We start from the raw sequence: 27,951 nt of genomic DNA on the forward strand, positions 1-27,951 counted from the left end.
TTTACAATGTACCTATCCCTTAATAAGAATATATCATTTTTATATCTAAGATGTCACTTCTCCTCATGGAGAAGAATTGGGGACAAGAGGTCTCAAACACACACACAAACAAACACACATAAAGTAACTTATCAGCAAAAAGCTTTCCTTCCAACAACAAAAAGGATACACTTGTTCTGTAATTACATTTTATGCCTACATATGTGTGTATATATGTGTATGTGCACATATGTATATTTACATGTTTGTATGTGTATATATATATACACACACACACACATGTACACATACATATTCATAAAACCACTTTTAGTTGCAGCAAGAATTTCTAAATTCTAAATTTCTAAAAATTTATCAAACTGTGATACATGGGTATAATGATATTAAAATGTCTTTTACAATACATCTCTCAGATTCAGGAAGGTATGGATTTACATTCCACCTCTAACAAACTAGGTGTATGATACTTTGTATGATGATTTCCCTACACTGCTCACTCTTCTCTTACTCAAAAAGAAATTTAAAAAGAGTGAGAGAATATTCAGTCATAGGAATATTTACATGAACTAGTGAATAATGAAATAAGAAAAACCAAGGAAACATTATGAAAAAGGCTACAAAAGTATCAATATATAATACTATAACTCTGTATATTATGCACTACAATTATGATGGTCAAATTTGGAGTCTAAGTGTCCCCTCTAAGGGTAATATTTTTCTCATAGGAAGAAGCTAGCTGACAGCTACAGCCCAGTTCCCTAACTGAATGAGGGGCAGTTTTCAGAATTCAAATAAATTTTTTATCCTTGTTTGACCAGGGTGGAAAGACTCCATAACATAATATAAAAGGAATTGGGAACTATAATGAGGTCACTTTGACAGAACCCCATCAAAAATGATGTAATAAATAATAACAACAAAGACTGATGACTTTTCTAAAGTTAATGTCACAATTAACATTTGTAATAGTGATGGCAAGAAAAAAAAATGAAAGACAAAAAGAATAAACTAAACAATCATGTAATCTATGCCTTGAGAAGAATGAAACTGTTTATGGTAAATCAGAAAAAAAAAAGTTTTATTAAGGTAGCAGAACTTCATTGTTCTTCTGATCTAGAGAAAGTTAAAAGACTGAACAATGAAAGATTCCTGTTATTGATATTGATGGTTAATGAGAATTTTATATGAATAATTGTAACTAAAGGAACATACTGTGTAGAATTTATGAGTATACTTCTCCAAAGGTTAGCCCTCTATATCTCTAGGACTTATGGATATGTATAATTCCAAATATTAATTCATGTTATTTGTTACATCACTGTTAGCCTTGTTATATTACTATGTGCTTGTGTAATACCTCCCATCCTGATGGATTTATGTATTCCTGTTTCAAGACCCTTCATCCCAGAAGAAGCATGCTAACAATATCTGGTTTGGTGTTTTCATCTTCCTGAGAAGTCAGGGAAGGCACAAGCACCTGTGTCCTAAAACAAAAGAAAGTGGGAGATGTAGAGGGCCAAACTTGGAGAAGTATACTTAAAAGAAATATACTTGAAACAAGGTGTTCACTTAGTGGAACTGATGAGATGATGTTTCTCTAGTACACATATACTTATTACTTAGCATGGTGATGTAATGGTTCTCTAGTTCACACATACTCAGTATACTGTAATGATGTAATTGTAATAGTGTATCTAAACTGGGAACAAAGTCAGACTGAGGGGGAGACTGGTTGAGACTGGCAGACTGGCAGACTGCTGGAGGAGATTTGGTCAGACTGAGACTTGGTCAGACTATGACAGACACAGACTCTGTAAGAGACAATAAAGACTTTGGACTTCATTCTTGTCCATTCTTGTGGTGTCTATTTTATAAAAACCAAGAATCAAATAATATAAGTATAAATTTTAGATAGATAGAATGAAATTGAGGAGAGAGAAATAAATTGCTATTTAAATATAAGATATTAAAGCCATGATTATTATTTCATTCAACATATGCATAATATTTTTAAAAAATTACTTGGGTAAAGGTAAACAACAATGGGATGAATCTTGCTCCAGTCGCTGGATAAACTTGATATGTTTTTCTCACTCTAGGTTAGAGAAATACATTTTTTTTTTGGAAATCAGAATTAAATTACAGATAACTTCATTTTTTTTCATATTTTATCAAGAATCCAGGTATACAAATATATCTGTTACTGCTCTTGTCCACCACTGGTTTGTGGTCATTTTTGTCTTATCCATTTTATACTTAAAATAGTACAATTTGGCTAATACTTTGAATGGTTTATTCTAGGATATACATCTTATTCACACTTGGTAAGGAAGGTATGAAGAACTAAGTAGGTGTCCTTTAAGGGTATACAAAGAAGATTCTCCATCAATCTGATAGAATGATAGGGTAATTGTGGGGTGATCATCTGTGAATGATTTTGTTATTCTCAGCAATACAATGGTCCAAGACAACTCAGAAGGACTTATGATAAAAAATGCTATCCAAGGCCAGAGAAAGAACTGATTATGTCTGAATACAGATTGAACCATACTTTTTTACTCTATTTTTCTTGAAGTTTTATTTATTTATTTTTAGAAGGGAATTATGTTTTCTTTTGCTACAGCTTTTATAGAAATTTTTCATATCTCAGAAAAATACCAGCTTGTAGATAGAACTCAACTCCTGAGAAATAATTGTTCTTTGCCTTTTTCATCACTCTTCTTCTATAATGAAAAGATTTTGGTGGGGGTGTTACTCTTTCTGAGTGCTTCTCCTGGCCCTGTCACTTAACTTCAGCAGTGGCTTATTGTAGTGGTGCCACTTTCTTAGTAAAGTAAACTCCACTCAGCAGAAGGCATGTCCATATAATGTAGCTGGAGCTGAGTTGACTGGAGCTGAATTGATTGAAGTTGAGCTTCAGAAAGGAATTATCCAGAGAACCCAAAGGAGGGGAATGCAGAGCAGAGAAATTGCACTGGTTGTGTGGGTGTGTGGAGTGTGGGTAGATATATGAAGACAATATGAAAAAAGAAAGTCCTATCAAGACCTCACTGGGTCAAAGGTATGAATTATTTTGGCCATATGTGCTCTCATTTCTGTTTCTTTCTTTTGTTGCACATTACAGAGTATGTCTAATTAAGAATAATCATTCCCGAAGAATAAATTTATTAGAATAGGATGATAGAAAGTAATCTGAAGGATATAATATATCAAGGTTTCTATGAAGTCATGTAATAGCATTCTTTTGTGAAGTATAGTAAATTCCAGCTATGGAATGTTTTCCCCCATTCAGCTATGTCCTACTATTATGCCTCAGCTTTAGGATAGATTTACATTACTGTTTTGATCTGGACCTTTGATTTTATGAAGGTAGTGAATTCTCAATCAGATATCTCCCTTCACTAATAGAGATCAAATCATTTTACTCATAGTATTACAGCAGCCTGACATACATGCAATGTGCTGAGTACAAGGTCTAACAGCTAGAAAAATTAAAATGTTTTTTCTTATTCTCATGTCTTCTATTATCACTTCTTACATCAGATCCTGTTTCCCTCTGTTGCTAAGGCATCCCCAAGAAAAATGATTGACACATAAGTGTTTAAAAAAACTTCCAATTTCATGAAATTAGTTTTATTCATTTTGAAAATACTTGTGTACATGGTTCTCCTAATAAAATGTTAATTTTTGTTTTTATATTCTCAAGGTATACCATAGTGTCTAGGACTTATTATTCCACTAAATAATCAGTGAGTAGGCTTTATTTAATATCTACTGTGTGCCAGGAAAGCTGATAGATTTTGGATTTCAAAGAAAAAAAATGGTTCTTATCTTTGAGTATCTTCTAGTCTAAAAAGGAAAAGATCATAGCAAGTCTTTTTGTAGGAGGTAATAATAATAATTATAATTTATATAGCACCCACTATGTGCTATGCCTTGTGCTAAGTACTTTCCAAATTATCTTATTTGAATCTCATGAAAACCCTGTAAGATAAGTGCTATTATTATTTCCATTTAATAGCTGAGGACATTGAGGCAGAGAGAAAGTAAGTAATTGTGAAGTGTCTGAGGCTACGTACGAATCCTCATCTTCTTGATTCTAGGCTCAAGTCTCTATCCATTATACTATTTGGTTTATGTCATACTTGAATTAAGTCATAATAGAAACTGGGATTCTAAGAATTTGAGGTTTAAAGAGAGTGCCTTATTACAAAGCAAAGGAGACAGTTTGTGATTAGGAAACAAAGTGGGAAATGGATTGTTATACATGAAGAATAGTTAAAAAATAAAAGTCAGATTGTCTATACCATAACCCAAATGGAGATGACCAATATCAACTTAACATGGAAAGGTAGACTGGAACTAGATTGGAAAGGTCTCTAAATTGCAAATAGAAGTCTTTATATTTGATTGCAGAATGCTAGAAAGCCACTAGAGCTCATTGATCAGGGAAATGACATGGTCAGAAATTTGCTTTAGGAAAATTATATTAATAACTATGTGGATATTGGATTGGGATGAGAAGAGACTGAAGACAGAAAGGGAACTTATATTTTAAAATTCTGGAAGGAAATTATGAGCATGATATGAGTAGAGTAAAACTGGTTGCTGACTAGTTATAAATTCAGTTTTATTTCCATTGAAATCATGACTGCTTTGTGGCCTGATTAGCAAATGATGCTGAATTTTAGCTGTTTTTTTTCCAATTTCTAAAATCATTCATAAATGTGTGGAATTTTTACCACTGAGACTCATTGACTATGAAACTTCTACTATAGTTTAATCCTTCACAAATTAAAGAAAAGTATGAAAATGAAATAGTACATTCTAGTTTGTGGCAGCCCTTTTTGTAGTGGCCAGGAACTGGAAACTGAATAGATGCCCATCAATTGGAGAATGGCTGAATAAATTGTGGTATATAAATATTATGGAATATTTTTGTTCAGTAAGAAATGACCAACAGGATGATTTCAGAAAGGCCTGGAGAGACTTACACAAACTGATGCAAGACCAAGAGATCATTATATACTTCAACAACAATATTATATGATAATCAATTCTGATGGGCCTGGGCATCTTCAGCAATGAGATGAACCAAATCAGTTCCAATGGAGCAGTAATGAACTGAACCAGCTATACCCAGCGAAAGAACTCTGGGAGATGACTATGAACCATTATTACATAGCATTCCCAATCCCTATATTTTTGCCCACTTGCATTTTTGATTTCTTTCACAAGCTAATTGTATAATATTTCAGAGTCCAATTCTTTTTGTAGAGCAAAATAACAGTTTGGACATGTATACTTATTTAGTATTTAATTTATACTTTAACATATTTCACATGTATTGGTCATCCTGCCATCTAGGGGAGGAGGTGGGGGAAAGAAGGGGAAAAAAATGGAACAAAAGGTTTGGCAATTGTCAATGCTGTAAAATTACCCATACATATAACTTGTAAATAAAAAGCTATTAAATTTTTTTTAAAAGAGTACATTCTAGAGATGGTATTTTTTGGATGTAGTTTCAATTAAAAATTACATTATATTCACAAATTCTTATTGTTTTGATTAAATTTACATAAGCAGAATATTGAATAAAGTTGATTCAAAAGAAAAACATTAGGGGAATTTGGTTTTCCAAAGGTTGCTTAATTCTCACCTTAGAAATATTTAATGCAATGACAGAAGTAAATAAAAGGAATGCTTTCACTAAGACATTTTGATATTTTGTTTTACTTCTTTCCTCTTTCCTCTCCTCTGTGATTTCCTTATAGAAGGAAATTAAATGTGAGAAAATTTCCTCTGCCAGCACAAATTTGTAACGATTTTGAGGCAGCTGGTGGTATAGAGATTAGAGCTATGGGCCTGGAGTCAGAAAAATCAAAGTTCAAATATGGTCTCAGACACTTTGTTAGTTGTGTGACTCTGAATGAGTGATGTAACTTCTGTTTCACATAATTTCCTCAACTGTAAAATAGAGAGAGTAATAATAGTACCTACCTGACAGAGTTGTTGTGAGGAAATGTGATAATATTGGCAAAAATCACTTAATATAGTGCTAGACACATAGAAGATCCCATATATAAATGCTTATTACATTGTTCTTTCCTTCCTCCACTACTTCTTTGCTATTCATAATCTTTGATAATTTTTTATGGAAGTAGGAAATCATGTGATTTACCCATGTTCACAAGAGAATCAAGAAGACTTGAATACCGATTGATTATATGGAATAAGTAATAGTTATGAATTGAAGATGGCAGGGAAGGTGTCCACTCAAGAAAGTAAAAGGATGTTGGGTCTTTCATTATTTCTAAACATGATGTCAGAAAGAAAAAGAGTTATATATGAACATGTTGAGTCCTATTAGATACTCAATTTGAAATGACGACTAGATATTTGATGTACAACTTGAGCTCAGGAAGAAAAAGAGTGATACCTCTTCATTTGCCCACATAACAGTCTTTCAAACACTTGAAGTTGGTTAGTGTTTCCTCTAAGCAAAATATCTCCACATAGCTTCTTAAATTAATTTTCCATGGTTAGGTTTTCAGCACCTACATCATATTATTTGGCATACTCTTGATGCTATTGAGTTTGTCAGAAATGTGGCAGCTAGAACTGAACAAAGTACTCCAAATGTAATTAGAGCCAAGGGAAGTATTCCAGGTGGCACCTAAATCCTCCTTCCTTGTTTTAGTCACTAGGCTTCTCTTAATGTAGCTGGTTTTCCTTAGATTCTTCTGGCTACCTTATTTACACTTATGTTAAATTTCAAGTAAAACAAATTCCATACACTTTTTCATGTGAATTATTATCTAGATATGACTCCTTATCATGAAATTAGTTATTGGTTATTCTTATTATTCTTAGTTTTTTATTTGCAACTTTTCACTTCTACTAATTTCATCTTAAAATGTGGCTTAAAGTATGAGCCTTCTGAGATTCTTTTCTTTCTGCATAATCATCATATGCTAGCTTCTAACTATTAGCTACAGATTTGATGAGTCATTTTATTGTTGAAGAACTGTTTTTCTTTCTTTCTTTCTTTCTTTTTTTACAGATAGTATTTTTTTTCTGGATTTAATATAAAGATAACTTTCAACATTCATTTTTATATGATTTTGAGATCAAGATTTTTCCTTTCATACCTTTTCTCTTTCCAAGAAGCAAAAAAATCTGTTATATTTGAACAAGCTAAACACATTTCCACATCAGTCATATTTCAACAGAAAAAAAAAAAACAGAACAAATAGGAAAAATCCATTTAAAAAATGAACAAACAACCACAAAAAGTGAGAATGGAATGCTTTGACCTCATTAAGTGAACAATATTTTCCCTTATGAATCTTTTGGAATTATCTTTCATATCTGTATTGCTGTAAAAAGTGGTTATCCTAGAGACATCTTAAATTCAATTTATCTAAAATATAGCACATCAGTTTTTCCCCACAAACCCTTTACTTGAATTAATTATTATTTTGAAAGATAAAATTATCTTCCAGCCCAGGGTCCCAATTTCAATGTAATTCTTAACTTCTCATTCACATTTGCTTTTCATGTCCAAACATTTGCCAAGTGTTAATATGTCTACTTTCAGAATATCTCTGTTACATGGTCCTTTAATGGCACTGACTTAGCTGTTTTTACCTTTTGTTGCCACACACAGATAGTAGCTGTAGAAGTTCTCATCATTTTATGCTTGGGTTATCCCAATCACCTTATTATTGGTCTTTCTTCCTTAAATGTATTCCCCTTGTCAGTGCATCATTTTAAAAGAAGCCAATGTGATCTTCCTAAAATGTAGGGCTAATTGTGTAATACATCACAATAACAGTGATGATGATGATAAATAGTATTTACATAGCATTTTAAGGTTTTCAAAATATTTTAAAAATATTACCACACTTCAATCTTTACAATAAACTTGGGAAGTATGTGCTATTGTTACCCTCAAATCGTAGATAAAGAAACTAAGTCCAACAGAGGATAAGTCAGTTGCACAGGGTCACAATAGTCCTTACTACCTAGAAAGTATTTAAAACCAAATTTAAATCCAGAACTTCCTGCTTTTAAGTCCTGTACTATATTTACTATGACATTTAGCTGTAATAAATTTCAAAGGTTCTCTATTACCTTCCAGGATCAATAATATGATATAGTTTGGGTTTTAAAGTATTTCATTATATCACTCCTTCCCTAATTTTTCATCTTTTTTATAGTTGATTTCCTTCCACATACATGCTATGATACATAAAAAAATAATGTTCTTAGGAGCCAAGATGGCAGAGAGTAGACAGGTCTTTGTTTGATTTCTTTCTGGCTTCCCTCAGAATCAACAGTAGATCAAGCCTCTGAACAGATTGTGGAATGATAGAACCCACAAATATTTGGAGTGTCACAAATTTCCAGCAGAAAATATTTTGCTAGAACTTCAGGTAATGTCTGTTCTCCACCCAAAAGGAATCTAGTGGAAGATTCTTAACTAAAATATAGCAGTCAGTGTTGGCTACTCTCTGCTGGTTCAGAAGGCAGTAGATCATTAGACTACCTATGAGATCTTCAATGCAACTTCAGAAGGCAAATAGTGAGCATCAGAAACCCAACAATAACAAGGCCATACCTATTCATCATGAGGCTGACAGCATTAGCCCCAGGGCAGCATAAAACCTTTGTCATATGTAGAGGAAACGAAGGACAATCTCCTCTTTGCCCTAGGACCTTAGCCTTTAAAAGTGCACGAAAAAAAACAAAAAAAGAGTCTGACCATAAAGAGTTATTATGGAGACAGGAAAGAACAGCCCTCCAACCCTGAGGACACTAAAGGCAAAATGCTCTCAAATGTAGCTTCAAAGGATGATATAAAATATTCTCCAACTAAGAAGGATCCCTTGCAAAAATTCAAAAAAGATCTTAAAAGAGAGTTAGAAGAAGAATGGGGAAAGGAAATGAAAGCTTTACCAAGTGAGTCTGGAAAAAGAAACATTATCTGAAGAAAATAACTTTTTTAAAAAAATACATTTGATAAAATGGAGAAAGAAAAATAATTCCTTGAAAAACAGAATTGGTGAAATGAAAAATTAACTCCCTAAAAATAGGACTGTGAAATAAATGACAATTCTATCTAAATAAATCTACTTATTTAGTGTCATACCAATCAAACTGCCAAGAATTTACTTTAAAGAACTAGAAAAAATGATAAAAAATTCATCTAGAAGAACAAAAGGTCAAGAATTTCAAGAGAATTATTGAATGATAAATTAATCTGTCTAAAGGTGGAACAACAAACAAGAAATTTTATCATATGATTATAGCTCTCACTAACTAGGAGGAATTTGTGCTTGGTTAAAACTGACAGTAACTCTAGGCCTCAGTACCTGTAAACATAGTTTTTGGCATCACTATAATCTGCATTTATCTACTCCTCTCTTTCTTAGGTCATCAATCCCACTCTGGCAACACTCATTCCCCTTCTCTGTTACAAGGTTTGGTGGACCAGTTTAACTCTACATTCTCTTCTACTCTCAAATCCTTTGCTCACTTTTCTATCACTAATTTAATCTTGCCAGATTTCAGCTTTTGATATTTCCCACCATGCACTTATTTTGTTCATTTGTAATTTTCTAAATATTTTGTCATTAGCATAATCTAATGACAAACATAACTGAATGATGACACAAAAGTGTTTTAAATAATCCATCACATACATACATATAAATACACAGAAACATACAGAGTCATTTGTCATAAAATTATGCTAAAGAACAAAAATCCAGATATTGGTTATAAATATTGTTTTTGTAAACAAAGTTCTCAACATTAGCTATTCTCAATTCTACAAAATTAACTTTTTTATTTTTAAAGGGATTATTATGTTTTCATATGAAAATATACTGCACAGGTAGAGGTGGGGGGAGGAGATTTTGTCTTATGGAATGTCACTTTCTAGATATAAAGAATCACAAGGGAAACATCAAACAGTATGAATTTAAACCTAAACAACTTTCTATTCAGATCAAAAACACATCTACAACTTCCATGCAAGGCTATTAATTCTAGTTATTCTTAAGAATATTTGTTATTTGGAAATATAATACGACTAGGATAGGTTAAATAAAAGATTAGCATTGAATAAACTTTAATATGAAGGATATTTCTGGCAAATGGGGGAATATAGCTAAATTTAAACAGGGAATTAAGACAAATAGATATTTTTTCTAGTCTCAAAAGTCACTTTCCTTTAAACATTTTTACTGTCAGGATGATATTCTTCTTTCATTCACAATGTAAAATCCCTCAAATAAAATGACATGCTTGAGTCTTAGGGCACTTGAGTTTGGGGTTTAAGGATAAATTTTGCCTCTTATAAATTATAATAAACCATCAGTATGCAAGTTTTAAGCTTTATAATCTATTGAGACAATACCAATTCCCAGTAAAAATAGTAACCTTGTTAAAATAGGATAAAGAAATAGCTCCACAATATAAAATAATTCAGTGTGTCTCAAACGGCTATTAAATAAATGAAATTTCCTTGGAAATTAATTTTAAAGTAATGAAAGTTCAAAGCACTTACCTAATAAATACGAGATGGTTCTAGATGGAGAGTTTGTTGAAGGCTATCACCACACTGGACTAGTCAACTCCAAGGCTTTTGACTGCAGGCTGTCAAACTGACTACATTCCAAATGCTCACAACTGGGAGTTGTTTTTCCTAAGTCTAGCCAGTACAGAAAATGGAGGGTGGATTTCTTTTTTTCCCCACTGCACCATTGAGTTCATGAGTATTGGTAACTTCCAACAAAGAAACTCTCTTTATCACTGAAAGAATTCTGTTACTTCCTGTCATAGTTTGATGAGAGAACTAAGAATTTAAATCACTTGCTTAGGATGACAGAGCAGGTATAAGTCAGATGCAGAAACTGAATCCAGTTCGTACTGAATCTGAGCCTAGAATTATGTTATTCTGCCTTTCTAAATCTGTCATTTCTTTAAAAAGAAAATGTCCTAATGATGACAGGTAAGGAAAATCTTCCATATTCTAGTATTAGCACATTCATTCCCCTTTTTATTGATGTTTAATTTAGGTACATTTTGTTTAAGGGCAGTATCTGATTCACAGTACTTAAAAGACTTTATCTGGGAAGATCAATTGTAAAGTTACACAAGGTAATAAAATTCCTTTTATTTTATTATTTGATTATTATTTGATACTTTAACACATAAGCAAAGTAGGAAAATAAAGTTTTCTGGAAATGAATAGGACAGAAATCATAAAGTTCTATGGACATTTTATCTATGTTTGTTGTAAGTAACTTGACTACTGCCACTGATGCCACAAACACATTCAGACTAGAAACATTATATATGTCCCCTTAAGTCATTTGATACACTTTTAATTTCACCTTTGGTCCTAGTGTTCTACTAACAACTAATAAAAGATGAAAAGAAATGAAATTATTTGGAAATTTTCTTATGTAGGAAACTGTTGGAATCCTTACTAACTGCTAAGTAATTAGAGTTGATCTAATCTTACAAGAAGATGTTTTGGGCAGAACCTGAAACAAGGTACTAAGTAGAACTACCCATAATCCCTCTCTCTGGAAGGAGCATAAATAGGCCAATGGGCCAGTCGGAGAGTTCTTCAGAGAGTGAAGAAGCTGCAAGTCGAGATTTCACCGGAATGACATGAAGATTGGAGCTGGCTGGAGGTTGAAGAAAGCAGAGGCAGAGGCTGAAGGACCAGACCTTTGGATTTGGTGACATTCGGAGAGAGCTCTTGGAACCAAGCAGAGAGATAGGCCTCTAAGCTAACCGGGCTATATTGGGATAATAAAAGATCTGAACTTTTATCACCTGGCTGCATTTGGGAAGAAGATCACGACATTTTGGCGCCCGAACAGGGACAAACAGACCCCTCAGTGGATTTCAGTGGAAAAGCTCCGATCCTGATTCAAGTGGAAAAGCCTCTGATCCTGATCCAGTGGAAAAGACTCTTCAACCCAGAAATTAGGGTGAGTACAACAAAGAAATTTTGTTAGAAGAGTTAAAGTAGAATTTCAGCTAAGATGGGACAGATATTTAGAAAACAGCCTGTTTCTGTTCAAGGAAAATGTTTAGAGAGCATTGTCAAAATTATGGAAAGCCAAGGTTTAATTATAAGTTTACAGCAAATCACTGAATTTTTACAAACTGTAAAGGACATATGTTCTTGTTTCTCTCTTGATAAGGAATTAGATCTAAATGAATGGAAATTGGTTGGAGAGGATCTTTGTCAATTCTATGATAAAAATGGGCCTAACTCAATAATTAATACATATAATGTAATACAATTGGCTATAAGAAGTTATTTAAGTGATAGAATGATGAAAAGGAAAGTACAGGAGGAAGAATTGCCAACTTTACTAGGTGAAAAGGAGGACGAATCAGATGAGAATGGAGTTAATTACAATTCTGAGTATGATACTTCACAGCAGGAGGAATTAGGTGATTCCGTATCTCATGACCCTCCCCCCGCAATTAACCCTTCATGGGTAGAACAAGGGGGAGGGAGAGAGACAGAAACACAGTCAGCTTCTCCTGTAAAGCAGAATTTGACAAGATTAGAAAAAGCATTAATTAAAGCAAAAAATGAAGGAGAAGATATATCTGATTTTATAAATGCATATCCTGTGATTGAAGAGCTCAACTCCTCAGGTCAAAAAGAGAGAAAATACACTCCTTTTAATTTGGGAAAAATTAAAGATTTGAAAAATGGTTGCACTCTTTATGGGGCTACATCATCTTATGTGAAGATGTTACTGGATAATTTGTCTTATGAAATCCTAACCCCAAATGACTGGAAATCCATAACGAAAACTTGTCTAGAACCGGGACAAAATTTATTGTGGCTTTCGGAGTTTCATGAATTATGTAGGATTCAAGCCCAATGCAATAGGCAAACAGGAGCTATTGTACAAGTTGCTTTTGACCAACTAGCTGGTGAAGGTCAGTATGCAGAGAGTTCAGAACAGATTTATTATCCCATAACAGTGTATGAGCAAATTTCTAAGGCTGCAATAAAAGCTTGGAATTCTCTCCCTGGACAGAAAGATGGAAATAATGTTTTCACAAAAATAGAGCAAGGTCCCAATGAACCTTTTGCAGATTTTGTGGGACGTTTACAAACAGCTGTAATAAGAACCATTGGAGACAATGCAGCAACAGAAATAATGACTAGACATTTGGCTAAGGAAAATGCCAATGAGATTTGCAAGAGAATTATATGGGGGCTAGACAAAAATGCTCCTTTAGAAGAAATCATAAGATGCTGTGCCACAGTGGGCACAAATGCTTATTATGCCCAGACTATGATGAACATGGAAAGACAAGGTCCTTCTTGGCAGAGGAATTCTAGAGAAACTCGTCGATGTTTTCAGTGCGGAAAAATTGGACATTTGAGAGCTCATTGTAGATATGGAGATAGAATGAGAAGACAGGGTGAGAGAAAACCCAAAACCCCATGTCCAAAATGTAATGGAGGTTTTCACTGGGCCTCTAATGAGAGGCAGGGCCCAGCTCTAAAGTATCAATCAAAGGACAGGTGGGGCATGATAGCAGCTGAGGTCACACCCAGAGAGACTTTAGAAATTCAGGATTCTGATGTCATCAACCAACAGAAAAGCAATCAGGATTACAGTTGGGAAGAATACAGGCCTTTTAAGACAACAAGACAATATCCAATGCAAACGACTCCAATGTAATTACCAGATGATGAGGAGAAATCCCAAATTTGGTAAATAGAAGGGAATTAGATTAACTGCTTGGGGAAGAGGATCTGCTTATATTTCCACAGATGGAGAAAGAATCAGATGGCTGACTATGAAACTGTTAAAAAGACTTTTAAAAGCTTCAGGAATCATTGGATTTCCTAACACAAGATGAAACTGTTTTACTTCTTGAAAAACCAGCAAGAATCATTGGGTTCCCTGAGATGAAAAATTGTTGATGAGACTTTTGCAGTACTTCAGGGCTTACAGGAACTATTGGATTCCTGGCACATGAACTAATGGACAATGGAATCCTATTGGACTGTTTCTAGGACTTATGGACATGTGTAAATTTTTAGGTTGATTCATGTTGTTACATTACTACTAGCCTGTGTTATATTGCTATGTACTTATGTAAATTATGTATAATGCCTCCCATATTGATGGATTTATGTATACCATGTATATCTGTTACAAAGTTTTGGCCCATATTGATGGATTTATGTGTACCCCCTCAGAAACCCCCTATGTTTTAAAACAAAAGAAAGGGGGAGATGTTGGAATCCTTACTAACTGCTAAGTAATTAGAGTTGATCTAATCTTACAAGAAGATGTTTTGGGCAGAACCTGAAACAAGGTACTAAGTAGAACTACCCATAATCCCTCTCTCTGGAAGGAGCATAAATAGGCCAATGGGCCAGTCGGAGAGTTCTTCAGAGAGTGAAGAAGCTACAAGTCGAGATTTCACCGGAATGACATGAAGATTGGAGCTGGCTGGAGGTTGAAGAAAGCAGAGGCAGAGGCTGAAGGACCAGACCTTTGGATTTGGTGACATTCGGAGAGAGCTCTTGGAACCAAGCAGAGAGATAGGCCTCTAAGCTAACCGGGCTATATTGGGATAATAAAAGATCTGAACTTTTATCACCTGGCTGCATTTGGGAAGAAGATCACGACAGGAAACCCTTAAGCTACTGTCTTAAAAGAGTTGAAATTTCTCATAAAGCCATCAAATATACACATAATCCAAATGACTTTAATTATTTTTTTTTTATTTCACATGTAATTCTTTAAAAGAGTTGTTATAAATGCAGTTTTCTACTTTTGGGTATTCAAACATAATCATAATATTTTAATGCTTTAAGCTTCTATGAATAATTTCCTTTAGATACATGGAATAAATACTCTTATCCTTATTTAGTGCATAAAAGAACAGCATCTCTGCTTGTGTTACAAAGCAATTAATGTCTGAGGCTGAATATAAAAATGGATCTCTTGATTATAGGAATATCTACTTTAGTGAAAGCATCTATACTGTAGAGCAAACAAGTTTTTTTGGTCTCATTGATATTTATTTTTCCTTCTAATATACAGGTCATAATTCATAATTCATTCATGCCTTCATTTTATGTGCAAATGTATTCTGCATTAAGCCATTCATCTTTTATTACCTTTCTGCCTAAGATGCTGAGATACTTCTCCAGATCTCTTGGAATAATTTGTATATGCAGCATATAAGCTGTCCATCTGGCGTCCTTTAATTAAATTAATTTTCACCTCTATGTACAGTCCTATAGCCAGACACAAATCTTCTATGTTCTTTTTTATCAATCAAATTCTAACAAAGCACCACTAGCATTTCTAACATGCAAAATAAAAATTAAGAAGTGGGTTATTTTTACCTCTTCATTTACTTAGAAAATTTTTGATGTTTATAACAAAATAATGAGAGCTTTTGGTTTTAGCTATATTATTTTTAATATATTGATTAAAATAAATTTTTTCTAAGTACATGCTTTTGAGGATTTTTAGTACAAGGTAATGTTGTAATTTGTCAAATGTCCTTTAAAATATCTTTATTGATGTTATCATGACATATATGTCATGATATATGATACATATGATTTTTTCAATCTTGTATATGATATCATATAGTATGGAAAGTTTTGATATTAATCAATTGGTCAATTGATAAGAATGCATTAACTTACTATACACTAGACACCAAACTAGCTCCTGAAGACACAAGAACAAAAGATGAAACAATCCTTATACTAATGGAACTCACATTCTAGTGAAGGAAACAAGAAATACAACACATACTTGTTCATATAAACAACAAATATGAAGGTAATGATATAAATATACACAAATTCATTAAGTAGAAGATATTTTGGAAGGGAAATCTCTATCAGCTCTGGAGTTAAAGAAAAACTACATGTATAAGATGGTATTTTAGCTGTATCTTAAAAGAAGAAAAGGGCTAGATGAGGGAGAAGTAAGGACAGATTAGATTTCAGGCTTGTGAGACGTTTAGTACAAAAATAATATAGGAGATGAAGTATAATGTTGCTGCTGCTGATTCAGTGGCTCCCAAGGCCTGATCCTGGTCTGTTGGTGCTGGGGCTATGCTAGTATGGTCTGTACTGGATTGTGTTCCACTCTTAGCCAGGTGTCATCTAGAGGAGGGGGTGGAGGGAAGGAGGGAAAAATTCTAACAGAAGTTTTTGCAAGTCAATGTTGAAAAATTACTCATGCATATGTTTTGTTTATAAAAAAAAGTTATAATAAAAAAGACTGAGAATTTAACATGAAATGAGCAGCAAAAGGGCAAGAGGCAAGATATTTGAGAGTAGAGTATATCATAGATTTGACATTGGTTACTTCTGGGCTCAAATTGGAGTTAAGTATATAAAATCAGAGCAGCAACAACAACAACAATTAAAAAAAGTATTCATCAATACTATGTGTGGCTGAAGTGGAAGGAGATCTTGAGATATAAGGATAATAAGGAACTTAGATATTAAGCAAAATTGTGAGAATATTATGAGGATATTGAGATATCTTAGCAAAAAATATTTTGTAGATTGAGACGTTTCAGCATAAGGACAAGAGTTGGGGAGGAGAGGAACATGATAAATCAGATGCTGAACTCCTTGAGAAAGGAGGGAGAATGACCTAGGGCCTTAGTGAACTACAGTTACTATAATTTGTATTTAATAGAACCTTTTAATTGATTAGAGTATAAAGAAGGGGGAAAAAGGCTAATTTAAAGAGGTAAAAAGAGGTCATGGATGTGTCAATAGAGAGCAAACACAATTCTGATGCTCCCTTGTATCTAGAATGTTTGTGAATGGCTGAGGAGGTGGCAGTGAGAAAAAATTATACCTAATGATATGTAAGATAGGTGGATATGTCATTGAACCCTCAAAATACAAATCTGCAGTACATTCAGTAAAGGGTCTTAAAGTTTTAAAAATCTATAACATTTTCTTTCCTTGTAAAAATTTCCCATATGTTTGTGTTTCTTTGTGCTTTTCCACAATGTCCCCAGGAACCACCTTGTCTTGTAAGAGAGAATCAGTCTTGTTATTTACATCTCACCAAGACCCTGACTACCCTCTGGCCTTCTGTTTAGAGAACTGGGCAAATAGCACCTCCCAAAGCCTTCATTTAAGGAGAAGGCTCAAGCCAACAATTTTTTTCATTTTCTATCTGGTCGTACTATTTTGTACATCTTCATCATGCTTCTATTTGGGTATATCATACTCTCTCTTTCGGTTCTCTTTTTGTTATCCCCACCAAATAGTTGTGAGTTTCTTCAAGGCAGGGATTGTTTTCCTTTTTTACTGTTTAAATCCCCAATATATAACATAATGTCTGGCACTTAGTAGGCATTTAATAAATATTGATTAACTGATATGTGATATAATATTAAATATTAAACAAAGTATTAGTTTTAATGAGTAACAGTAAAATTTAGATATATGCATACACGCATACACATACATACATGCATACATATATTTAGAAGACTATTGCTATGCCTCACCAGATGGACAATCAAACAAGATCTTTTTGTTCTCCAAATAAATTCTGTTAAATGAAAAAACTTTTATAAAAAATGTTTCTCGAGTTCTGTCTATATGGGAATTAATCAGTATAATTATTTTCCAGCCAAACTAGAACTACTAGTTATATTTCCTGTTTTGTTTCTATATTTTCCTTCCTTTGGACATTCATAGAGGTTATTCATTATGCCTGCCATGCCCTCCCCTTTTCACTTATGCCTATTAGTAACTTTCCCCCCCTTTGAAGCCCTGCTCAGCTGGCCCTTTTATTATGAATTCTTGACTTATTCCCTACACTGAACATTGTCTTTTCTTCCTCAGATTTTCCAATGATATCTTGTTTGTTTCTTTCCTTTATTCCTTTCACATTCCACCTTATCTTATACTTTTCTTTGTAGATCCCATTTCCTCCCACAAATGATAGAATACTTGAGGGTAAAAGCTCTTCTTTTCTCTTTCTATCTCTAATACCCAGCACACTCTTTCCACTTAGCAGCTGCTGAATCAATACTTATATAATTGAATTTAATGAGGATACCACATTAGCATTATGTGTGTAATATGGATGCTGTAATTCAAGATAAGATAGTGGTTCTGAATATTGGACAAGCTGTATGAAATATGACTTTAGTTTTTTTTTTTTGTTTGTTTGTTTGTTTAGTTTAGTTTAGTTTTGTTTTGTTTTGTTTTTTCCTCCTGTTTCAGTGTGGCATTCTGGTGTTATATAGTTGAGAGTTTGGTAATGAAAACTTCCCCTATAGAAACTAGAGTTAAATAATTGCAAGAAGGAAGTCAAGGTCATTGTCAAGGTGAGGGACAAGAGAGAATGAAAAATGAACCTTAGTTAGGTTCTGTTAGTAGGAACAACCCAAATACAAGTGAAATTAGAATTTAATCAATTTTGATTTTTTCATTAAACTTAAAAACAAAATGTTTGTCCACATGAGGGAGGATGGTGCATTCATGGTTAGGAATTTGGAGACCCTGGTTCTAGAGCAAATTCAGCTAAAATAATATGGTAATAAAATTTTGCATAATATCTTTTAACTTTATGGGTCTCAAGTCTTCTCACCCAAAAATAATGGGATTTGACTAAATGATCTATAATTTCCCTCCTAAATTAATTACCTCTAATAAGTTATAGTGATCTGTTGTAGGCATCTAGGAGGCAGGAAGATCTAAGTTCGAATTCAGACTGAAGCATTTACTAGCCGAGTGACCAAGGACACTTGACTTAACTTCTGTCAGCATCAGTTTCTTCATTTATAAAGTGGGGATAATGTCAATACCATTATCACAGAATTATTATGACTATCTAATGCTATACTATATATAAAAAACAGTTTCCAAGCTCTTTTTAAGTGATATGTGTTATTATCATCATCATGATCATTATTTAATGGCAGTAAAACTTTTATTATTTTGGAAACTTCAAAGGTACAAAAGTTTTCTAATAGATTACTTTGTGGGAAAAAAATCTCTATAAGCCTTGAGTATCAACACATAATCTCTTCTTCCCATTAAAAATTTCTTTGAATTATTACCTCACAGCTCAGGAAGCTTCATTCTCTATACAATTAAATATAAAGAAAAAGTAAGCAATTCTAAAATAAGCCAGGAGTCAGATTGTTTTCCCCACCTCCACTCCCATACTGTCTGTCTTTCCTTTGTCATTACCAAAAAACCAAATGAAATCAAAACAACAAAAATAACAAAATAAATCAAAACCAAAAACACAGCTCTCCTTAGAATATTTTATGATGAAAAAAAGAAGAAATGGATTTTGAGATAGAAGGTATGGAAAGAGAGAATAAAAGGAGACAGTGATAGAATTCAAAGAGATTATACAAACTGGATATGGTATGCCTCAATTCATGAAACTAAAAAAAAAAAAAAAAAAAAAAAAAAAAGTAGTTCAAATGTAATTAAAGGAACACTTGAATTGGATTCTAATCCAATATGGGGAGGAAGGGGATTTTTGAGTATTCACTTTAATTCTCTGGTCAAAGCTAAATTGAGGTATTTCTGGGGGTAACTGAAAATTGGGAATCCTCTTAGTGTTACACAATTAGAAGCTATTTATTTTGCTCATTACTAGTGCTTACTTTGTCTCTGAATCTGTTTCCTTAGACAATTCTCTAAGTGTGTCAGTTTCAGAAGCTGGGAGTTCTAATTAAAAGTCATTACCATAATCTCATACATAGAAAATTTTAGTAAATATTGGATGAATGAGAAGATTGAATTATATAATTTTTAATTTCTCTTCTAAATCTTTGCTTCTACCAAATCTTAATAATGTCAGATGAGGGGGCGGAGCCAAGATGATTGAAAAGGCATACACCACTCTCTAAGCTCCTCTCATTCCCCTTATAACTAACTATTTAATTCAGCCTCAAAAACAGCTCTTCACTGCTTAAACTCATGAAGATTAGAAGCACTACAATTTACCAGCCAAAATCAATCTGGAAGATCCCGAGGAAAGGTTTGTCCTGAGGGGCCAGGAACAGACTAGCATAAGCAGCAAAAGAGTAGCCTCCTGAGCAGACCATGGGCGGGGGTGATCTCTGTGGCTAGAGAAGTTATAGAGACGACTCTGCTAGAGGCTAACTGCTCTGCCTTGACTGCAAAGCAGTAAACTGGCAGAGAGATTAAAACCTGAAACAGAGGGTCCTCTAAAAAATGCCAGAACCTAACGAGATCTGGCTGTAACCACTCAAACCCGGAAGTGACTCAGGTAGCTCTGCAGCCACATCCTGCAGTTCGGGACTTTTGCAGGGTCATTTATAAATCTGCACCGAAGTGGGGCACAGCCTGGGCAGCCTCTGATCGGCACAGTGGGGGGCTCAGCCTGGGGCAACAGAACTTCCCCGGCAGACTGTGCTTCCTGGGAACACACTTCCAGTCCCTGCAAATCCATTAACTGCTCAACTGCTAATATCCACAGCCCCAGGGCAGGATCTGGCTTGGGAAGTGAAACTCTCACTGCTCAACGGTTATCTCACACAGCAGGGGTTCTTTGCAGGGCAACTTTCCCAGCTTGGCCCTGCAGGCCTGAGTTACTCCCGTGTGGGGAACTCTTTCCCAGAGCACTCCAGTACCTTGCTGCTTTTTGTAGCTGGCTGGCTACACCTTTCACTGCTCTGCAGAGGAAGCTGGTAACCTCCTGGCTCTGAAGGCAGACCTTACAGGCTCTAACAAAATGAGTAAAAAAATCAAAAGAATGATTGATAGTTTCTATACAGAAAGAGAACAGCTTTTCAACCCTGAAGAAACTAATAGCAGACAATCTTCAGACAATTGTTGGTTCCCCAATACAAAAGGCTCTCCTAGAAGAGACTATTAAAAATCTTAAAAGAGAGCTAGAAGAGAAATGGGGAAAGGAAAGAGAAGCTATGAAAGAGAGTACAGAAAAAGCACATAACTCACTAAAAGAAAAATTTGATAAAGTGGAAAAAGAAAACAACTTCCTGAAATGTGAATTGGAAAAGGTAAAAAAACCTCCCAAGAAGTGCAGGGAAACCGAATTTATGAACTGGAAAAAGAAAATAATTCACTAAAAAAAAAAAAAAAAATAGTGAAATGGAAAAAAATTCCATAGGGCAAAACAACTCAATTGGACATATACAAAAAGAAATAAAAAAAGCTAATGAAGAAAATAACTCACTAAAAATCAGAACTGAACAAATAGAAATGAATGATTCATTGAAACACCAAGAATCAGTCAAGCAAAATCAAAAAAAAAAATGAAAGATTGGGGAAAAAAATGTCAAATATTTACTTGGAAAAACAACAGACCTGGAAAATAGATCTAAGAGAGATAACCTGAGGATCATTGGACTACCTGAAAATTATGATGAAAAAAAGAGCCTAGATACTATTTTACAGGAAATCCTCAAAGAGAATTGCCCAGAAATAATAGAACCAGAAGGTAAAATAGGCGTTGAAAGAATTTATCGAACACCTTCTGGAAAAGACCCTAAACTAAAGACTCCAAGGAATATTGTGGCCAAATTTCAGAGTTTTCAGACTAAAGAAAAACATTTTACAATCAGCCAGGAAAAAAAAAACAGTTCAAATACTGAGATGCCTCAATAAGGGTCACACAAGATCTGGCTGCCTCAACATTAAAGGATCGAAGGCCCTGGAATCAGATATTCCGAAAGGCAAAAGAGTTTGGAATGCAGCCAAGAATAAACTACCCAGCTAAGCTGAGTATTTTTTTTCCATGGAAGAAGATGGACATTTAAGGAAATAGAGGAATTCCATTTGTTTCTAAGGAAAAAAACAGACTTAAACAAAAAATTTGATCTCCAACAACAGGATTCAAGAGAAGTAGAAAAAGGTAAAAGGAACTCTTGAGAACTGTATTTCTGTTGTGCATATACATAAAAACCATATGTATAATTTGATTTTACCGATATAATATAAAAAAGGAAGTAGAAATGGAAAAGGGAGAATGTCAGAAAAAGGGAAAAGGGGAGATAAAATGAGGGAAACTATATGCGACGATGAGGCAAAGGAAACCTATCATATCTGAGGGAACTTAGAGAAGGGGAGGAACATTATGTGAATCCTACTCTCATCAAAGTTGGCTCAAAGAGGAAATAATTGACATATTTATTTTACAGAGATTCTTCTTTCACTTCATTAAAAAGTGGGAGAGGATAAGGGAAAAAGAAAAAGAGTAACAAGGGAAGGGTACTAGAAAGGGGAAGGGATTTAAAGGGAGGAGGAAGGGATATTAAATAGGGAGAGCTGCATGATGCAAGTGGGACCAATAAGTTTAATACTAGGGAAGAAGGGAAGGAGGGCAAGAAAAAGAAAAGTATAATCGGGGGATAGTAGGATGGCAGGAAATACAAAATTAGTAATTTTAACCATAAATGTGAATGGGATGAACTCTCCCATAAAGAGGAGGTAGATAGCAGACTGGATCAAAAGTCAGAACCCTAAATATGTTGTTTACAGGAAACATATTTAAAACAGGGAGATACATACAGAGTAAAGGTAAAAGGCTGGAGCAGAATCCATTATGCTTCAGGTGAAGTCAAAAAAAGCAAGGGTAGCCATCCTTATCTCAGATCAAGCAAAAGCAAAAATTGATCTAATTAAAAGATATAAGAAAGGAAACTATATCTTGCTAAAGGGTACTATAGACAATGAAGCAATATCAGTATTAAACATATATGCACCAAGTGGTATAGCATCTAACTTCCTAAAAGGGAAAGTATGAGAATTGCAAGAAGAAATAGATAGAAAAACTATAATAGTGGGAGATCTCAATCTTGCACTCTCAGATTTAGATAAATCAAATCACAAAACAAATAAGAAAGAATTAAAGAGGTAAATAGAATATTAGAAAAATTAGGTATGATAGATCTCTGGAGAAAACTGAATAGTGACAGAAAGGAGTATACTTTCTTCTCAGCAGTTCATGGAACCTACACAAAAATTGATGATATATTAGGTCATAAAGACCTCAAAATTAAATGCAGGAAGGCAGAAATAGTAAATGCTTTCTTTTCAGATCACAATGCAATAAAAACTACATTCAACAAAAAGTTAGGTGTAAATAGACCAAAAAGTAATTGGAAACTAAATAATCTCATCTTAAAGAATGATTGGGTGAAACAGCAAATTATAGACACAATTAATAATTTCACTCAAGATAATGACAATGGTGAGACATCATACCAAAATTTATGGGATGCAGCCAAAGCAGTAATAAGGGGAAATTTTATATCCTTAGAGGCTTACTTGAATAAAATAGAGAAACAGAAGATCAATGAATTGGGCCTGCAACTTAAAAAATTAGAAAAAGACCAAATTACGAACCCCCAATCAATTACTAAACTTGAAATTCTAAAATTAAAAGGAGAAATTAATAATATAGAAAGTTAAAAAAACCCATTGAACTAATAAATAAAACTAAGAGTTGGTTTTATGAAAAAAAACAATAAAATTGATAAACCTTTGGTAAATCTGATTAGAAAAAGGAGAGGGGAAAATCAAATTAGTAGTCTTACAAATGAAAAGGGAAAACTTTCCACCAATGAAGAGGAAATTAAAGAAATAATAAGGGGTTACTTTGCCCAATTTTATGCCAATAAATTTGATAACCTAGTGAAAAAAATTACTGAACAACATTTTCAAAAGTAGAATTAATAAAACGGAAAAAGAGATTAAAAAAAAAAAAAACAACTACCTGAAGAAAATCACATTAAAAACCAGAACAGGACAAATGAAAGATAAACATTCTTATGAGGCAACAAGAATCAGTGAAACAAATTAAAAAGAATGAAAAAAAAAAAAGAAGAAAATGTAACATAGCTCATTGGAAAGACAGCCAACCTGGAAACTAGATGCAGAAAAGACATTTAAAAAGTTTGGCCTACCTGAAATCCATGACCAAAAAAAAAAAAAAAGCCTGGATAGCATTCTTTCAGAGATCATCAAGGAAAATTCCTCTAATATTCTAGGAATAGAGGGGGAAATGGGCTTTGAAAGAATCTATCATTACCTTCAGAATGAGATCCCACAAGGACAACCCCAAGGTACATTTTTGCAAAATTCTAAAACTATAATCTCAGTGAAAAAAAATATTACAAGCTGCAAGACAAAAACAATTCAAATATCAAAGAGCAACTGAATGGACTACTCAGGATCTGACAGCTTCTACAATAAAGAACTGGAGGACCTGCAATTCCCAGCTTTTTTAGTTGCAAGCAAATTCATTGATCTTCTCTTTCTCTATTTTATGTAAGTAAACATCTAGAAACATAAAATTTCACCTTATTACCGCTTTGGCTCTCTCCCACAAATTTTGGTATGTTGTCTCAAATTATTAATTGTGTTGATGATTTGCTATTTCACCCATTCGTTCTTTAGGATGAGATTATTTAGTTTCCAATTAGTTTTTGGTTTATTTTCCCCTGTCCTTTTATTGAATGTAATTTTTATTACATCATGATCTGAAAAAAAAAATCATTTACTATTTCTGCCCTTCTGCATTTGATTTTCAGGTCTTTATGTCCTAATATATGGTCAGTCTTTGTATAGGTTCCATGAACTACCAAGAAGAAGGTGGACTTCTTTCTGTCTCCATTCAATTTTCTCCAAAGATCTATTATATTTAGCTTTTCTAGTATTCAATTTACCTCTTTAACTTCTTTCTTATTTATTTTGTGATTTGATTTACCTAGTTCTGAGGAAATAAGGTTGAGGTCTCCTTGTTGCAACTCTCTTAACTTCAATCCTTTAGAAATTTAGATGCTACACCACTTGGTACATGTATGTTTAAAATTGATATTGCTTCATCATCTGTGGTGCCCTTTAGCAAAATATAGTTTCCTTCCTTATCACTTTCAATTAGATCACTTTTTACTTTTGCTTGATCTGTGATCAGGATGGCTACTCCTGCTTTTCTTACTTTACCTAAAGTATAATAGATTCTGCTCCAGTCTTTTATTTTAACTCTCTCTGTATTGCTCTGCTTTAAATGTGTTTCTTGTAAACAACATATTGTAGGATTCTGATTTTTAATCCAGTCTGCTATGAACTTATGTTTTATGGGAGAGTTCACCCCATTCCCATTTACAGTTAAATCTATTAAATCTGTATTTCCTGCCATCTTAACTACAAATTATACTTTTTCTTTCCTTTTCCCCTTTCCCTCATCCCTAGTATTTTACTTATAAGCAGTACTTGCCTCAAGCAGTCCTTCCCTTTTAGAGACTCTCCCTCTTTCTTCCCCTACTATTTCTATTTTCCTTCCTATTTAGCCTATTTCTTCCCTTTTCCTCTTTCCTCTCCCACTTTTTTATAAGATGAGAGGCTTCTCAGTGAAACAAAATATATCTAATATTCTTTTTTTTTGAGCCAAATCTTATGAGAGTAAGATTCATACGATATTCATCATCTTCCCTTCTTTTCCTCAGTTATAATAGGTTTTCTTTGCCTCTTTCTGAGATATGATTTCTCTCATTTTACCTCCACTTTTCCTTTTTTTTTTTCTTTTACAATCCCCTTTCCACTTTTAGTCCCTGTTTTATATTATAACAGTAAAATCAGATTATACATGTATTCTCTGTGTATACTCTTAACAGAAATAGCTCTCAGGAGTTTTTTTTCTTCTTTTTTTTTTCTTTTTCTTTTTACCTTTTTATGCTTCTCTTGAGTTCTATATTTGGAGGTCAACATTTTTGTTTAGCTCTGGTTTTTTCATCAAAATAAATGGATTTAACTAGTTTCATTGAATGTCCATCTTTTTTTTTCCTGAAAGAAAATGCTCAGTTTACCAGGGTAATTTATTCTTGGCTGCATTCCAAGTTCCTTTGCTTTTTGGAATATCAGATTCCAGGCATTTTGTTCCTTTAAAGTAGATGTTACTAGGTCCTGAGTAATTCTTATTTTGGTTCCTCATTATTGGAATTGTTTATTTCTGCCTGCCTGTAATATTTTTTCCTTGGTCTGATAGTTCTGAAATTTAGCCATGATATTCCTTGGGGTTTTAATTTTGGAGTTTCTTTTAGGAAGTGTTTGGCGCATTCTTTCAATGGTCATTTTACCTTTTATTTCTATGACATCTGGGTAGTTCTCTTTGATGATTTCTTGAAAAATAGGGTCTAGACTTTTTTTCATCATGTATTTCAGGGAGTCCAATAATCTGTAGATTTCCTCTCTTAGATCTGTTTTCCAGGTCAGTTGTTTTCCGAATTAGGTGTTTTACATTTTTTTTCTATTCTTTCATTTATTTATTTGTTTTGTTTTGTTTGATTTATTCTTATTGTCTAATTGAGTCATTCATTTCCATTTGTTTAGTTCTGAATTTTAGTGAATTATTTTCTTCACTTACTTTTTTAACTTCCCTTTGCATTTCTCCAATTTAATTTTTAAATGTGATACTTTGTTCTATGGAAATTTCTCTGTCCTCCCCCCCCCCCCATTCTGTTTTTTAAGGAATTTTTTTTTTTTCATTTCACAAATTCTGTTTTTAAGAAGTTAATTCCTTTTTCTGTTTCACAAATTCTGTTTTGCTGGGAGTTGTTTTCTTTTTCCATTTTATCAAATCTATCTTTAAATGAGTTATATGCCTTTTTCCAAACCCTCTTGCAATGTTTTCATTTCCTTTCCCCATTTTTCTTTTATCTCTCTTCTAAGATCTTTTAAAATTTCTTCTAGCAGAGCTTAGTATGATGGGGACTAGGTTATATCACTTTTTGATTCTTCATCTGTAGCCAATCTGCTTTCAATCTCCTCAGAATTTATATCTGTTCTTCTCTTTCACCATAGAAGCTGTCTATCATTAGAGCGTTCTTTACTTTTTCACTCATTTAAAAAAAAAAAAAAGTTAAGTTCTGCTTTTGATGGGGAGAGGTTTTCCAAAGTCCCTCTGTAAACAACTTCCTCTAGAAGTAGCCATGGCAGTGCTGAGTCTGTGCTGACTCACTCCCAGTGCTGGGTGGAAATGGCCAGGTCCTGTGAGATTCTGGCATTTAGGGGTTTACTATTTACATTTGTTTTTGTATTGGATGTTTTCTAACTTCTCTGCTGCTCTACTGACTTACATCTAGGGCAGAATAGAACAACAATCCTGCTGTAGATTCCTCCCTGTAGATTCTCCACCACATGGAGTCTGCACTACCCCACAAAATTTACATAGCCTCTGAAGTGTGAACTACTCCTGGAGTCCATACTGCCCATGGAGTCCACACCATTCACAGACTCTGAGCTATCTGCTCTATCATTTGTGCTCAGCTGCTTGTGCTAGCTGCCTCTCTTCCTTTTTCTGAATGAAATGGATCTTTTCTGGTCTGTTTCCTCCCCTTAGATTCTCTGCCATGTGGAGTATGCACTTCACTGTGCAGTCTGCCCTGCTCTGGGACTTTGTGCTATCCATGCTGGCTTTTGTGCTTAACTGCTTGTGTTGGCTGCCTCCCTCCCATTTCCAACTGAAATAGACCTTTTCTAGCAATCTTCACAATTGTCTTCTGCTGGTAATTTGTTGCACTCCCATTATCTGTGGGTTCTTCTGGTCCAGAGCTAATTCAAAAGCTGGATTTGCTAATTAGTCTGAGGATTGTAGGAGAAGGTCAGAGAGAAAAGTGTGTTGTCATCACCACCTTGGTTCCACCCCTGGAAGTCCTTTAAAGGTCTCATATTTAAAATATATAAACAACTGTGCCAATTTTTTTAAAGAATACAATCATTCCTCAATTATTAAGTGGTCAGAATATAAGAACAGACAATTTTCAGATGAAGAAATTAAAGCCATCTATAGTCATATGAAAAAAAATGTTCTGAATCACTATGGATTAGAGAAATGCAAATTAAACCAATTACTACCACCACATACC

The sequence above is a fragment of the Antechinus flavipes genome, chromosome 1, assembly GCF_016432865.1.
Source record: "Antechinus flavipes isolate AdamAnt ecotype Samford, QLD, Australia chromosome 1, AdamAnt_v2, whole genome shotgun sequence".
In the NCBI taxonomy this organism is placed as follows: Eukaryota; Metazoa; Chordata; class Mammalia; order Dasyuromorphia; family Dasyuridae; genus Antechinus; species Antechinus flavipes.